General features: G+C 49.8%; 7 non-coding genes across 7 annotated transcripts; 1 reads left to right on the top strand and 6 right to left on the bottom strand.

Annotated features, from left to right (window-relative positions):
- Positions 1-3: 3 nt before the first annotated feature.
- On the bottom strand, positions 4-75 carry trnap-agg (transfer RNA proline (anticodon AGG)). Its single transcript has one exon. It is a non-coding gene; the product is annotated as a tRNA-Pro (tRNA).
- A 2,117-nt stretch (positions 76-2,192) lies between these two features.
- trnap-agg (transfer RNA proline (anticodon AGG)) lies at positions 2,193-2,264 on the bottom strand. The gene has a single exon. It is a non-coding gene; the product is annotated as a tRNA-Pro (tRNA).
- Positions 2,265-4,380: 2,116 nt separating this feature from the next.
- On the bottom strand, positions 4,381-4,452 carry trnap-agg (transfer RNA proline (anticodon AGG)). Its single transcript has one exon. It is a non-coding gene; the product is annotated as a tRNA-Pro (tRNA).
- A 2,117-nt stretch (positions 4,453-6,569) lies between these two features.
- trnap-agg (transfer RNA proline (anticodon AGG)) lies at positions 6,570-6,641 on the bottom strand. The gene has a single exon. It is a non-coding gene; the product is annotated as a tRNA-Pro (tRNA).
- Positions 6,642-7,927: 1,286 nt separating this feature from the next.
- On the top strand, positions 7,928-8,000 carry trnaa-agc (transfer RNA alanine (anticodon AGC)). The gene has a single exon. It is a non-coding gene; the product is annotated as a tRNA-Ala (tRNA).
- A 758-nt stretch (positions 8,001-8,758) lies between these two features.
- Positions 8,759-8,830, bottom strand: trnap-agg (transfer RNA proline (anticodon AGG)). Its single transcript has one exon. It is a non-coding gene; the product is annotated as a tRNA-Pro (tRNA).
- Positions 8,831-12,274: 3,444 nt separating this feature from the next.
- On the bottom strand, positions 12,275-12,347 carry trnav-cac (transfer RNA valine (anticodon CAC)). Its single transcript has one exon. It is a non-coding gene; the product is annotated as a tRNA-Val (tRNA).
- Positions 12,348-14,450: the final 2,103 nt, after the last annotated feature.

The following is a 14,450-nucleotide window of genomic DNA, read 5'->3' as shown; positions in this document are numbered from 1 at the left end:
CGAGGGCTCGTCCGGGAGTTGAACCCGGGACCTCTCGCACCCTAAGCGAGAATCATACCACTAGACCAACGAGCCACAGCAGCACTTTCCATTTCAATCTGTCAGCGAGCTTGAGGATGGGGAGAGGCGCCATTCGCTCGTCCAGTCAGACCTTCATCAATAAGTCAAGAAAGCTGCAATTACACGACTGCCTTGCAGACGAAGGGCAGTGAACTGTGCCCGGTAAGAGGGGAACAAGCGGCACTAGGTGACGCCGAGGCATAAGTCCCAGCGAGGGGGGTTGGCTTGTATGGTACAGCGCTTGCTTTGCATGTGGGAGATAGCAGGATCAATTCCCGCATCCTCCAGGTGTGTGCTTAGAGCTTGATGTGCCGAAAGGCGTCCTTTAGCCTGTGGTCCCGCCTTACATGGAGAGCATCGTGCAGCTGTCAAGCGTTTCGCAGCCACGCCCCCTTTTCATCTTCTCTCTGGCTTAAGCGTCACTCCGCCCCTCTCTCTTGACATTTCATGTCAGCATGTCAGAAGTCCGAGTGACATTTTTAATGGCTGAGTGAGGGCACGATGCTGAAGCAGAGAGGCCACTTCAGCCACAGAGACTTGTGCTAGGTGAGATCTGAAAGACGGACTCGCAACAGAAACAGACCAAAAATGTATCGGTGAGATCAAAAGGCAAATGCAACATTCAGCAGAGGGCGTCTAAAGATTAGGGAACGGGCGACTGAAATCCATGTGAGGCAAACTTTCCGGTGTGTGTACTGCAGCTGGGCTTGTTGGCGTAATTGGTAGTGCGTCAGTCTCGTCATCTGAAGGGCCTGAGTTTGATCCTCACACGGGGCAGGGCTGCTTCCTCTCTTGCTCTTTTCAAACACTTGCGGCAACTGTTCGCTCATAACCACGTCTGGAATGCGTGACCTTTACACGGGCGAGAAGCAACGCCGCATCCCTTTTCTAAAGAACATTCACATTCAGAAATAAGTCAAGAAATTTGCCATTACTTTCGCTCGCACTGCTGTCAGCCTGCCCATGTTGCCAAAGAAAGATTCACTCGGCGTCAACATGACAGAACAGCGATCACTTGAAAACAATGTTCCACACTCCGTAAGCAAGAACTTCAGTGTTTGCAGTCACCCGATATGCCGATAGTCAAAGGAGCGCAAAACACGAAGCGTCAAAAGACAAGATGAGTTGATGGAAAGAGCGTTGAATTGATGAGCACAAAAGTTCAGCTCGTACAATAGGCAACGAAGGTCTCAGCGTCGTCATCGCACTTGAAAGGACTGCCTTGCAGACCAAGGGCAGTGGGCGGTGCCCGGTAAGAGGGGCAGAAGCGGTAAGACATGATGCCGAGACGCATGAAGCGAGGGGGATTAGCTCAAATGGTAGAGCGCTCGCTTAGCATGCAAGAGGTAGCGGGATCGATGCCCGCATCCTCCAGGTCTGAGTTTGGATCTCCGGAAGCCCGGTGCTCTTGTTTAGCTTCTGCGACTTCTGACAGGTACTCCTCCGTTGCGGAGAGAATGTCCTTCAGTTATCAAGCGTTGAAGGGCCACACCTCCTTCCCAACCTCAGTCTGCACTGAGTGCGTCTCCGGCATTTTCTCGTCCAATTTGTCAGCTTAGCAAGTGAAAAGTATATCCGAGTGAAAACAGTGCTGATAATACTCTCACGAATTGTTAGAAGACGTGCTTTTGATCATCGATTGCTTAACAATCACATTCGTTCGACTTGAGCCATCAAGCTCGTAGTTTTCCTTCAAATCTTGAAAGCTCTCAGTGAGAACATCATAGGCTGCAGGACGCCCCGTAACTTGATTACTTCAACAGAAAGAAGAGCAGACAGCTCGACAAATATGTGAGGCGCAGAGAGCGCAAGGCGAGCCGCACACATTTCGGTGGCTGAGAGAGGGCAGTTTTTGCTTCTGCATTTCCCAAGTAAGGACGCATGACAACAAGCGATCGCGGTGCTCATCTACGACACAGTGGTGATGAGTTTTCAGTACGTGTTCTTTTGAACGAGCAATGAGGTTGCCGCCTTGGACAGCTGACTGCACGCTCTCATTGTGCCACGTGATGAGAATTCACCAGGCTCGTTCAGTCATTAGTCACATTCCATCGTTTGCCATAAGCAGAAGCTGCGAAGTGATGTGGATATCAGTTCCCAGTCTTGTGGAAGAGGAGGAAAAGAGCACACGAGGGCTCGTCCGGGAGTTGAACCCGGGACCTCTCGCACCCTAAGCGAGAATCATACCACTAGACCAACGAGCCACAGCAGCACTTTCCATTTCAATCTGTCAGCGAGCTTGAGGATGGGGAGAGGCGCCATTCGCTCGTCCAGTCAGACCTTCATCAATAAGTCAAGAAAGCTGCAATTACACGACTGCCTTGCAGACGAAGGGCAGTGAACTGTGCCGGTAAGAGGGGAACAAGCGGCACTAGGTGACGCCGAGGCATAAGTCCCAGCGAGGGGGGTTGGCTTGTATGGTACAGCGCTTGCTTTGCATGTGGGAGATAGCAGGATCAATTCCCGCATCCTCCAGGTGTGTGCTTAGAGCTTGATGTGCCGAAAGGCGTCCTTTAGCCTGTGGTCCCGCCTTACATGGAGAGCATCGTGCAGCTGTCAAGCGTTTCGCAGCCACGCCCCCTTTTCATCTTCTCTCTGGCTTAAGCGTCACTCCGCCCCTCTCTCTTGACATTTCATGTCAGCATGTCAGAAGTCCGAGTGACATTTTTAATGGCTGAGTGAGGGCACGATGCTGAAGCAGAGAGGCCACTTCAGCCACAGAGACTTGTGCTAGGTGAGATCTGAAAGACGGACTCGCAACAGAAACAGACCAAAAATGTATCGGTGAGATCAAAAGGCAAATGCAACATTCAGCAGAGGGCGTCTAAAGATTAGGGAACGGGCGACTGAAATCCATGTGAGGCAAACTTTCCGGTGTGTGTACTGCAGCTGGGCTTGTTGGCGTAATTGGTAGTGCGTCAGTCTCGTCATCTGAAGGGCCTGAGTTTGATCCTCACACGGGGCAGGGCTGCTTCCTCTCTTGCTCTTTTCAAACACTTGCGGCAACTGTTCGCTCATAACCACGTCTGGAATGCGTGACCTTTACACGGGCGAGAAGCAACGCCGCATCCCTTTTCTAAAGAACATTCACATTCAGAAATAAGTCAAGAAATTTGCCATTACTTTCGCTCGCACTGCTGTCAGCCTGCCCATGTTGCCAAAGAAAGATTCACTCGGCGTCAACATGACAGAACAGCGATCACTTGAAAACAATGTTCCACACTCCGTAAGCAAGAACTTCAGTGTTTGCAGTCACCCGATATGCCGATAGTCAAAGGAGCGCAAAACACGAAGCGTCAAAAGACAAGATGAGTTGATGGAAAGAGCGTTGAATTGATGAGCACAAAAGTTCAGCTCGTACAATAGGCAACGAAGGTCTCAGCGTCGTCATCGCACTTGAAAGGACTGCCTTGCAGACCAAGGGCAGTGGGCGGTGCCCGGTAAGAGGGGCAGAGGCGGTAAGACATGATGCCGAGACGCATGAAGCGAGGGGGATTAGCTCAAATGGTAGAGCGCTCGCTTAGCATGCAAGAGGTAGCGGGATCGATGCCCGCATCCTCCAGGTCTGAGTTTGGATCTCCGGAAGCCCGGTGCTCTTGTTTCGCTTCTGCGACTTCTGACAGGTGCTCCTCCGTTGCGGAGAGAATGTCCTTCAGTTGTCAAGCGTTGAAGGGCCACACCTCCTTCCCAACCTCAGTCTGCACTGAGTGCGTCTCCGGCATTTTCTCGTCCAATTTGTCAGCTTAGCAAGTGAAAAGTATATCCGAGTGAAAACAGTGCTGATAATACTCTCACGAATTGTTAGAAGACGTGCTTTTGATCATCGATTGCTTAACAATCACATTCGTTCGACTTGAGCCATCTAGCTCGTAGTTTTCCTTCAAATCTTGAAAGCTCTCAGTGAGAACATCATAGGCTGCAGGACGCCCCGTAACTTGATTACTTCAACAGAAAGAAGAGCAGACAGCTCGACAAATATGTGAGGCGCAGAGAGCGCAAGGCGAGCCGCACACGTTTCGGTGGCTGAGAGAGGGCAGTTTTTGCTTCTGCATTTCCCAAGTAAGGACGCATGACAACAAGCGATCGCGGTGCTCATCTACGACACAGTGGTGATGAGTTTTCAGTACGTGTTCTTTTGAACGAGCAATGAGGTTGCCGCCTTGGACAGCTGACTGCACGCTCTCATTGTGCCACGTGATGAGAATTCACCAGGCTCGTTCAGTCATTAGTCACATTCCATCGTTTGCCATAAGCAGACGCTGCGAAGTGATGTGGATATCAGTTCCCAGTCTTGTGGAAGAGGAGGAAAAGAGCACACGAGGGCTCGCCCGGGAGTTGAACCCGGGACCTCTCGCACCCTAAGCGAGAATCATACCACTAGACCAACGAGCCACAGCAGCACTTTCCATTTCAATCTGTCAGCGAGCTTGAGGATGGGGAGAGGCGCCATTCGCTCGTCCAGTCAGACCTTCATCAATAAGTCAAGAAAGCTGCAATTACACGACTGCCTTGCAGACGAAGGGCAGTGAACTGTGCCCGGTAAGAGGGGAACAAGCGGCACTAGGTGACGCCGAGGCATAAGTCCCAGCGAGGGGGGTTGGCTTGTATGGTACAGCGCTTGCTTTGCATGTGGGAGATAGCAGGATCAATTCCCGCATCCTCCAGGTGTGTGCTTAGAGCTTGATGTGCCGAAAGGCGTCCTTTAGCCTGTGGTCCCGCCTTACATGGAGAGCATCGTGCAGCTGTCAAGCGTTTCGCAGCCACGCCCCCTTTTCATCTTCTCTCTGGCTTAAGCGTCACTCCGCCCCTCTCTCTTGACATTTCATGTCAGCATGTCAGAAGTCCGAGTGACATTTTTAATGGCTGAGTGAGGGCACGATGCTGAAGCAGAGAGGCCACTTCAGCCACAGAGACTTGTGCTAGGTGAGATCTGAAAGACGGACTCGCAACAGAAACAGACCAAAAATGTATCGGTGAGATCAAAAGGCAAATGCAACATTCAGCAGAGGGCGTCTAAAGATTAGGGAACGGGCGACTGAAATCCATGTGAGGCAAACTTTCCGGTGTGTGTACTGCAGCTGGGCTTGTTGGCGTAATTGGTAGTGCGTCAGTCTCGTCATCTGAAGGGCCTGAGTTTGATCCTCACACGGGGCAGGGCTGCTTCCTCTCTTGCTCTTTTCAAACACTTGCGGCAACTGTTCGCTCATAACCACGTCTGGAATGCGTGACCTTTACACGGGCGAGAAGCAACGCCGCATCCCTTTTCTAAAGAACATTCACATTCAGAAATAAGTCAAGAAATTTGCCATTACTTTCGCTCGCACTGCTGTCAGCTTGCCCATGTTGTCAAAGAAAGATTCACTCGGCGTCAACATGACAGAACAGCGATCACTTGAAAACAATGTTCCACACTCCGTAAGCAAGAACTTCAGTGTTTGCAGTCACCCGATATGCCGATAGTCAAAGGAGCGCAAAACACGAAGCGTCAAAAGACAAGATGAGTTGATGGAAAGAGCGTTGAATTGATGAGCACAAAAGTTCAGCTCGTACAATAGGCAACGAAGGTCTCAGCGTCGTCATCGCACTTGAAAGGACTGCCTTGCAGACCAAGGGCAGTGGGCGGTGCCCGGTAAGAGGGACAGAGGCGGTAAGACATGATGCCGAGACGCATGAAGCGAGGGGGATTAGCTCAAATGGTAGAGCGCTCGCTTAGCATGCAAGAGGTAGCGGGATCGATGCCCGCATCCTCCAGGTCTGAGTTTGGATCTCCGGAAGCCCGGTGCTCTTGTTTAGCTTCTGCGACTTCTGACAGGTGCTCCTCCGTTGCGGAGAGAATGTCCTTCAGTTGTCAAGCGTTGAAGGGCCACACCTCCTTCCCAACCTCAGTCTGCACTGAGTGCGTCTCCGGCATTTTCTCATCCAATTTGTCAGCTTAGCAAGTGAAAAGTATATCCGAGTGAAAACAGTGCTGATAATACTCTCACGAATTGTTAGAAGACGTGCTTTTGATCATCGATTGCTTAACAATCACATTCGTTCGACTTGAGCCATCAAGCTCGTAGTTTTCCTTCAAATCTTGAAAGCTCTCAGTGAGAACATCATAGGCTGCAGGACGCCCCGTAAGTTGATTACTTCAACAGAAAGAAGAGCAGACAGCTCGACAAATATGTGAGGCGCAGAGAGCGCAAGGCGAGCCGCACACGTTTCGGTGGCTGAGAGAGGGCAGTTTTTGCTTCTGCATTTCCCAAGTAAGGACGCATGACAACAAGCGATCGCGGTGCTCATCTACGACACAGTGGTGATGAGTTTTCAGTACGTGTTCTTTTGAACGAGCAATGAGGTTGCCGCCTTGGACAGCTGACTGCACGCTCTCATTGTGCCACGTGATGAGAATTCACCAGGCTCGTTCAGTCATTAGTCACATTCCATCGTTTGCCATAAGCAGACGCTGCGAAGTGATGTGGATATCAGTTCCCAGTCTTGTGGAAGAGGAGGAAAAGAGCACACGAGGGCTCGCCCGGGAGTTGAACCCGGGACCTCTCGCACCCTAAGCGAGAATCATACCACTAGACCAACGAGCCACAGCAGCACTTTCCATTTCAATCTGTCAGCGAGCTTGAGGATGGGGAGAGGCGCCATTCGCTCGTCCAGTCAGACCTTCATCAATAAGTCAAGAAAGCTGCAATTACACGACTGCCTTGCAGACGAAGGGCAGTGAACTGTGCCCGGTAAGAGGGGAACAAGCGGCACTAGGTGACGCCGAGGCATAAGTCCCAGCGAGGGGGGTTGGCTTGTATGGTACAGCGCTTGCTTTGCATGTGGGAGATAGCAGGATCAATTCCCGCATCCTCCAGGTGTGTGCTTAGAGCTTGATGTGCCGAAAGGCGTCCTTTAGCCTGTGGTCCCGCCTTACATGGAGAGCATCGTGCAGCTGTCAAGCGTTTCGCAGCCACGCCCCCTTTTCATCTTCTCTCTGGCTTAAGCGTCACTCCGCCCCTCTCTCTTGACATTTCATGTCAGCATGTCAGAAGTCCGAGTGACATTTTTAATGGCTGAGTGAGGGCACGATGCTGAAGCAGAGAGGCCACTTCAGCCACAGAGACTTGTGCTAGGTGAGATCTGAAAGACGGACTCGCAACAGAAACAGACCAAAAATGTATCGGTGAGATCAAAAGGCAAATGCAACATTCAGCAGAGGGCGTCTAAAGATTAGGGAACGGGCGACTGAAATCCATGTGAGGCAAACTTTCCGGTGTGTGTACAGCAGCTGGGCTTGTTGGCGTAATTGGTAGTGCGTCAGTCTCGTCATCTGAAGGGCCTGAGTTTGATCCTCACACGGGGCAGGGCTGCTTCCTCTCTTGCTCTTTTCAAACACTTGCGGCAACTGTTCGCTCATAACCACGTCTGGAATGCGTGACCTTTACACGGGCGAGAAGCAACGCCGCATCCCTTTTCTAAAGAACATTCACATTCAGAAATAAGTCAAGAAATTTGCCATTACTTTCGCTCGCACTGCTGTCAGCCTGCCCATGTTGCCAAAGAAAGATTCACTCGGCGTCAACATGACAGAACAGCGATCACTTGAAAACAATGTTCCACACTCCGTAAGCAAGAACTTCAGTGTTTGCAGTCACCCGATATGCCGATAGTCAAAGGAGCGCAAAACACGAAGCGTCAAAAGACAAGATGAGTTGATGGAAAGAGCGTTGAATTGATGAGCACAAAAGTTCAGCTCGTACAATAGGCAACGAAGGTCTCAGCGTCGTCATCGCACTTGAAAGGACTGCCTTGCAGACCAAGGGCAGTGGGCGGTGCCCGGTAAGAGGTGCAGAGGCGGTAAGACATGATGCCGAGAAGCATGAAGCGAGGGGGATTAGCTCAAATGGTAGAGCGCTTGCTTAGCATGCAAGAGGTAGCGGGATCGATGCCCGCATCCTCCAGGTCTGAGTTTGGATCTCCGGAAGCCCGGTGCTCTTGTTTAGCTTCTGCGACTTCTGACAGGTGCTCCTCCGTTGCGGAGAGAATGTCCTTCAGTTGTCAAGCGTTGAAGGGCCACACCTCCTTCCCAACCTCAGTCTGCACTGAGTGCGTCTCCGGCATTTTCTCGTCCAATTTGTCAGCTTAGCAAGTGAAAAGTATATCCGAGTGAAAACAGTGCTGATAATACTCTCACGAATTGTTAGAAGACGTGCTTTTGATCATCGATTGCTTAACAATCACATTCGTTCGACTTGAGCCATCAAGCTCGTAGTTTTCCTTCAAATCTTGAAAGCTCTCAGTGAGAACATCATAGGCTGCAGGACGCCCCGTAACTTGATTACTTCAACAGAAAGAAGAGCAGACAGCTCGACAAATATGTGAGGCGCAGAGAGCGCAAGGCGAGCCGCACACGTTTCGGTGGCTGAGAGAGGGCAGTTTTTGCTTCTGCATTTCCCAAGTAAGGACGCATGACAACAAGCGATCGCGGTGCTCATCTACGACACAGTGGTGATGAGTTTTCAGTACGTGTTCTTTTGAACGAGCAATGAGGTTGCCGCCTTGGACAGCTGACTGCACGCTCTCATTGTGCCACGTGATGAGAATTCACCAGGCTCGTTCAGTCATTAGTCACATTCCATCGTTTGCCATAAGCAGAAGCTGCGAAGTGATGTGGATATCAGTTCCCAGTCTTGTGGAAGAGGAGGAAAAGAGCACACGAGGGCTCGTCCGGGAGTTGAACCCGGGACCTCTCGCACCCTAAGCGAGAATCATACCACTAGACCAACGAGCCACAGCAGCACTTTCCATTTCAATCTGTCAGCGAGCTTGAGGATGGGGAGAGGCGCCATTCGCTCGTCCAGTCAGACCTTCATCAATAAGTCAAGAAAGCTGCAATTACACGACTGCCTTGCAGACGAAGGGCAGTGAACTGTGCCTGGTAAGAGGGGAACAAGCGGCACTAGGTGACGCCGAGGCATAAGTCCAAGCGAGGGGGGTTGGCTTGTATGGTACAGCGCTTGCTTTGCATGTGGGAGATAGCAGGATCAATTCCCGCATCCTCCAGGTGTGTGCTTAGAGCTTGATGTGCCGAAAGGCGTCCTTTAGCCTGTGGTCCCGCCTTACATGGAGAGCATCGTGCAGCTGTCAAGCGTTTCGCAGCCACGCCCCCTTTTAATCTTCTCTCTGGCTTAAGCGTCACTCCGCCCCTCTCTCTTGACATTTCATGTCAGCATGTCAGAAGTCCAAGTGACATTTTTAATGGCTGAGTGAGGGCACGATGCTGAAGCAGAGAGGCCACTTCAGCCACAGAGACTTGTGCTAGGTGAGATCTGAAAGACGGACTCGCAACAGAAACAGACCAAAAATGTATCGGTGAGATCAAAAGGCAAATGCAACATTCAGCAGAGGGCGTCTAAAGATTAGGGAACGGGCGACTGAAATCCATGTGAGGCAAACTTTCCGGTGTGTGTACTGCAGCTGGGCTTGTTGGCGTAATTGGTAGTGCGTCAGTCTCGTCATCTGAAGGGCCTGAGTTTGATCCTCACACGGGGCAGGGCTGCTTCCTCTCTTGCTCTTTTCAAACACTTGCGGCAACTGTTCGCTCATAACCACGTCTGGAATGCGTGACCTTTACACGGGCGAGAAGCAACGCCGCATCCCTTTTCTAAAGAACATTCACATTCAGAAATAAGTCAAGAAATTTGCCATTACTTTCGCTCGCACTGCTGTCAGCCTGCCCATGTTGCCAAAGAAAGATTCACTCGGCGTCAACATGACAGAACAGCGATCACTTGAAAACAATGTTCCACACTCCGTAAGCAAGAACTTCAGTGTTTGCAGTCACCCGATATGCCGATAGTCAAAGGAGCGCAAAACACGAAGCGTCAAAAGACAAGATGAGTTGATGGAAAGAGCGTTGAATTGATGAGCACAAAAGTTCAGCTCGTACAATAGGCAACGAAGGTCCCGGCGTTGTCATCGCATTTGAAAGGACTGCCTTGCAGACTAAGGGCAGTTGGAGGTTGCTGTTTTGAGACGGAGGCATTGGGATGGTGGGCCGAGATCTATTCTTCTTAAGGAATTCTTCATCGTGAAAGATCGGTCCACAGGTCATCCAAAGAACTCAGGGAATCATGTGCTACTGAATGGAGTGAAGTGCTGAAACACATGACATGCCCCCTTGATCTCACGTGCTGCAACATGCACAGCTACCGTCCACACCAGGCAGTGGGGCTTCAGCAGAATTTGCTACGCCACCTGCAATTACATATCCAGCTGCACACATATACATGGCCCTTCTTTCGTTTTCAGGATCTCAAAAAAAAGCTTAGCTTGGTTTTCCTGCCACCTGATTGACCTCATCTCCCTCAGAATGTGCCCCGCCACATTCATTGCTGAAGCAGGACGGAGGCTAACGGACATGTCAGAACAGTGAGGTTCAACGATCTCTCCAAAATATTGTGGTTGTAGTGGAAGAGATATGTTTTAAATTGTACCTTGGTATTTCAAACTCTCTCTAGAATGTTATCCATTTCTATTTTATTTTGACAGGAACTGTTAAAAGGCTAATGACACTAGATGAAAAGAGAAAAAAGAAAACACAACGTTTCAGCCGTGGAGGCTTCTTCAGGTGTGAGGGCTCCACGGCTGAAATGTTGTATTTTCTTTCTTTTCTTTTAAGCATGGAATAGACCTATTACTTGTTCCTTTGCAGCCTACACATGGTGATGCAGCTCCCCACCTGAACTGCTAATGATACTAGATGCCTGGTAGTTTGTGGTACTTGGTTATCGTCTTATGTGTGCTCAAACTGCATATGTGTTGTAGCAGCGAGGCTTATTAATAAGAAAGAATTAAGTGTTCTGAGCCTTCCCAAATGAGGCCCCATCTCTGTTCATCTCTGTGGTGCAGCGGCCCAGCACTGAGCTTCGCCAATGTGATTCAGCTGCTTCCAGTGCCTTTATTGGAGTGCGCTGATGGACCGTGCTCTCTCTCCAGAGACCAGCACGCCTGTCATGGACGGAGCAGGAAAGGCGGCGCCACATTCTACAGCCCTCTCCACGCAATCGATGAAATCGGGCTACTGAAGTGGAGAAAATCGCCTCTCCAGAAAGTGCAAATATCATCTTGGAGACTATAAATCCTATTGCCGAAGGTCAGCCCTGTCTACCAGAGTAACCCTCCCACAGCGATGATCAGCTCGTCTCACACGCGAGAAGTTTCGGTTGGAAACAAGCGCCCCCTCTTCTCGCACGTTTTGCACGTTCGAGTAGTTTTAATGCGGCTCTTTCGTACACGGTGCTGATCTTTTGGAAAGCAGGAGGCAAAACCGAGTCGAACCCGGGCCGCCTGGGTAAAAACCAGGAACCCTAACCGCTAGACCATATGGCAGCGAACAGCCATGCTGTTCCCGGCATCATCCGAGCAAACTACGTAAATATGAGAAAACACGCTGAGTTGTCACTCAGAGTGTCGAAGGGTCGATGTATACTGGGGCTCAGTTGAAATGCAACGTCAGGACTTTTCCAAATTATGTCACACGAAGAGAGCACAGCCTTTTCCACCCTGCCATGCGTGTATCGGTAACTCCCCGTGATCGTATAGTGGTCAGTACTTTGCGTTGTGGCCGCAACAACCCCGGTTCGAATCCAGGTCACGGCAGAATAGGGGCGTCTGCTTTTACTACTTGCACGAATGAAGGCAAAAAAAAGCCAATCGATGTGAACGAACGGCGCTTTACAGAGGAGTACTGCCTGACTGGATCGTTGATGAGCGACAGAGGCCACTCCGACCCCTTCTTGGTTTTCTTCAATGACTTACTAAGGATCTTCTTCACATTCGCCCATGCAGGGGAAGCCAGTTACACCAAAGCAAACGCAGGAAAGTGCATTTCAAGCAGAGACCAGGAGGGACTTGTTTACACTGAGAGTGGGTGGAGAATGGAACAATGCGCCCAGCCCTGTTGCTGGAGCCGATTCTTGATGAGATTTTGGGCTCACTAAGAGGCCCCCTCTGGAAGCTATTCTTTCTGTTGTTCTTGCAGGTCCTGCGCTGCTTTTGAGCCGACAGAGCTCGTCCTGGTCTGTCGGCACAGCCCAATTGCAAATGATCAGCTCCGCATACAGAAGGAACGTGCATTTGGTACAAGAGTGCATGAAGGCACCGGAAATACATTGGGAACAAATGACCGGTCGCTCAAGACCTCTGTGAAGTACAGGAGCTTGCAAGAAGCAGCTGTTTCCGCCCGGTCTCGAACTGGGGACCATTCGCATGTGAGGCGAACGTGATAACCACTACACTACGGAAACGGTTGTAAACCGTGCCCAGCGGCCCAGTGCTGAGCTTCGCCAATGAGATTCAGCTGCTTCCATTGCCTTTATTGGAGTGCGCTGATGGACCGTGCTCTCTCTCCAGAGACCAGTACGCCTGTACCGGGGTAAAGTTAGCTTGAAGTTCGAAAACGATTTTGGCATGCCTGTAGCGCTTTCGCGAAATCTCTTAGAGTTACAAAAACACATGCTTTGTGTATAAAATACATTGTGAATGCTTTCTCAGCCTTCACTTTGTCATTTTTATGACATTTTTTTGACCATGCTCACATTTTGTTTTGTCCATATCTTTGCAATAGAAGCACAGAACGGCTTCGAACCAAATGCATTTTAAAGACCACAACTTGTGGATATTTCAACAGCCTCTACACCAAACTATCAGTGAGCTAATCATCTTTTTTAAAACCTCCAGTTTTTCATCGATGCGTAATTACACACTAACTGGAACCCGGGGACTGCTGTGTGCACACGTTCACAACGCGAGAAATACTGTTCAATACGGTTTTGTGCGAAAAACCCATATATGACCATAGGAAGCAGAACAGCGCAGTCTCCAATTAGCCAGACTGTAAGCACGGGAATAAAGCTTTGTTTGATTTCTGAAACCCTTCCTTTACGTTCTATTTTCATTCAGGTGTGGTTCAACTATATTGACAATACTACTGACAGCAGGAAGTTTAAAATATTCTTTTCTCAGCAGCTTATTAAAAACAGCTCCCATGATGTTCAAACCGACTTTTTACACAGAACACTGACACAGCTTTGTGTTCTGAATCTCTTTTTCTCGTGCTTTTATTTAATGTGGCACAATGCACTGGTATAGGGGTATTTTGTTAACAAACCAATAGCATTTAAACCACAGCACCCACAATGCTGCAAGTAAGTGTTTTGCACACTAAGCAGGTCCTCTGACTTTTCCCAGCTTTGTTTTGGTTTTTTTAAGATAACAGTACAGGTAAGACACTGGGATAGGGGGGTCGTCTTCATGGCTCAATAGCATTTCAAATACAACAGCCACACTGCTGAAACCAAGTGTTTTACACACCAGTCTAGCCCCCTAACCTTATACAACCTTGCTGTGGCTGTGGCACCTTTCTTTATTTTTTTATGATTTTTTGAAGATAACACTACAGGTAATACACTGGGACAGGTGGGTCGTCTTCATGGCTCAATAGAATTTCAAATACAACAGCCACACTGCTGAAACTAAGTGTTTTACACACCACACAGGCCCCCTAACCTTATGCAACCTTGCTGTGGCTGTGGCCCCTTTCTTTATTTTTTTATGAGGTTTTCAATATGGCACCATTAGACAGGCGGTACATGGGGATAGGGGGGTGCTATTCACGAGTCAATAGCTCTTCAAGCACAACAGCCACAGTGCTGCAACCAGGTGTTTTACACCAGACATTTCACCTAACCTTATACAACCTCGCTTTGAGTTGTAGAACATTTCTTTATTTTTTTTTACTGTAATCAAGTGTTGTGCTCACTAGTCAGGCCTCCTGACCTTTCACAGTCATGCTTTGTTGTGTGCAACTTTAATTATCTTTTTAGGATTTTTTGAACATGGCAACTTCCACCGAGATGGGTGGGGGGTGTTGGGGTGCTCTTCAATAGCTTTTTCATCTATACACACAAATGGATGTAACCAAGACACTCAGAACCTGTCACGCAGGGGCTGACTGCTGAGGATAGGGATCCAATGCGGTGCCCTTGGTAGGGTTGGCGTGAGACGCAGGCGTAGTCGGAGTAAACAGGCAGGGGTCCGAGTCCGGGAAGGCGTAGTACAGGCATAGGCACAGAATCGACAGGCGAAGGCGTAGTCGAGGTACTGGCAGGGGTCGGAGTCCGGGAAGGCGTAGAAGTTGCGTCGGTAGACAGAGGTGTAAACGAAGAGACAGGCTTGGGTCAGGATCCGAGAAAGCGTAAAACAGGCGAAGGTACAAAATCGAGTGGCTAAAGCGGTAGTCGGAAAAGCGGGGTCGAGGTCCAGGGGAGAAGTCGTAGTAAGGCAAAGGTGTAGTTAGTACGTAAGCTCCGGGAGAGAATCTCAATCGTGAGCAATGACCGGGGGGCAGA

The sequence above is a fragment of the Lepisosteus oculatus genome, chromosome 14, assembly GCF_040954835.1.
Source record: "Lepisosteus oculatus isolate fLepOcu1 chromosome 14, fLepOcu1.hap2, whole genome shotgun sequence".
Taxonomy (NCBI): domain Eukaryota; kingdom Metazoa; phylum Chordata; class Actinopteri; order Semionotiformes; family Lepisosteidae; genus Lepisosteus; species Lepisosteus oculatus.
Note: the sequence above shows the minus strand (reverse complement) of the source record. Positions and strands in the feature narration are given on the sequence as shown.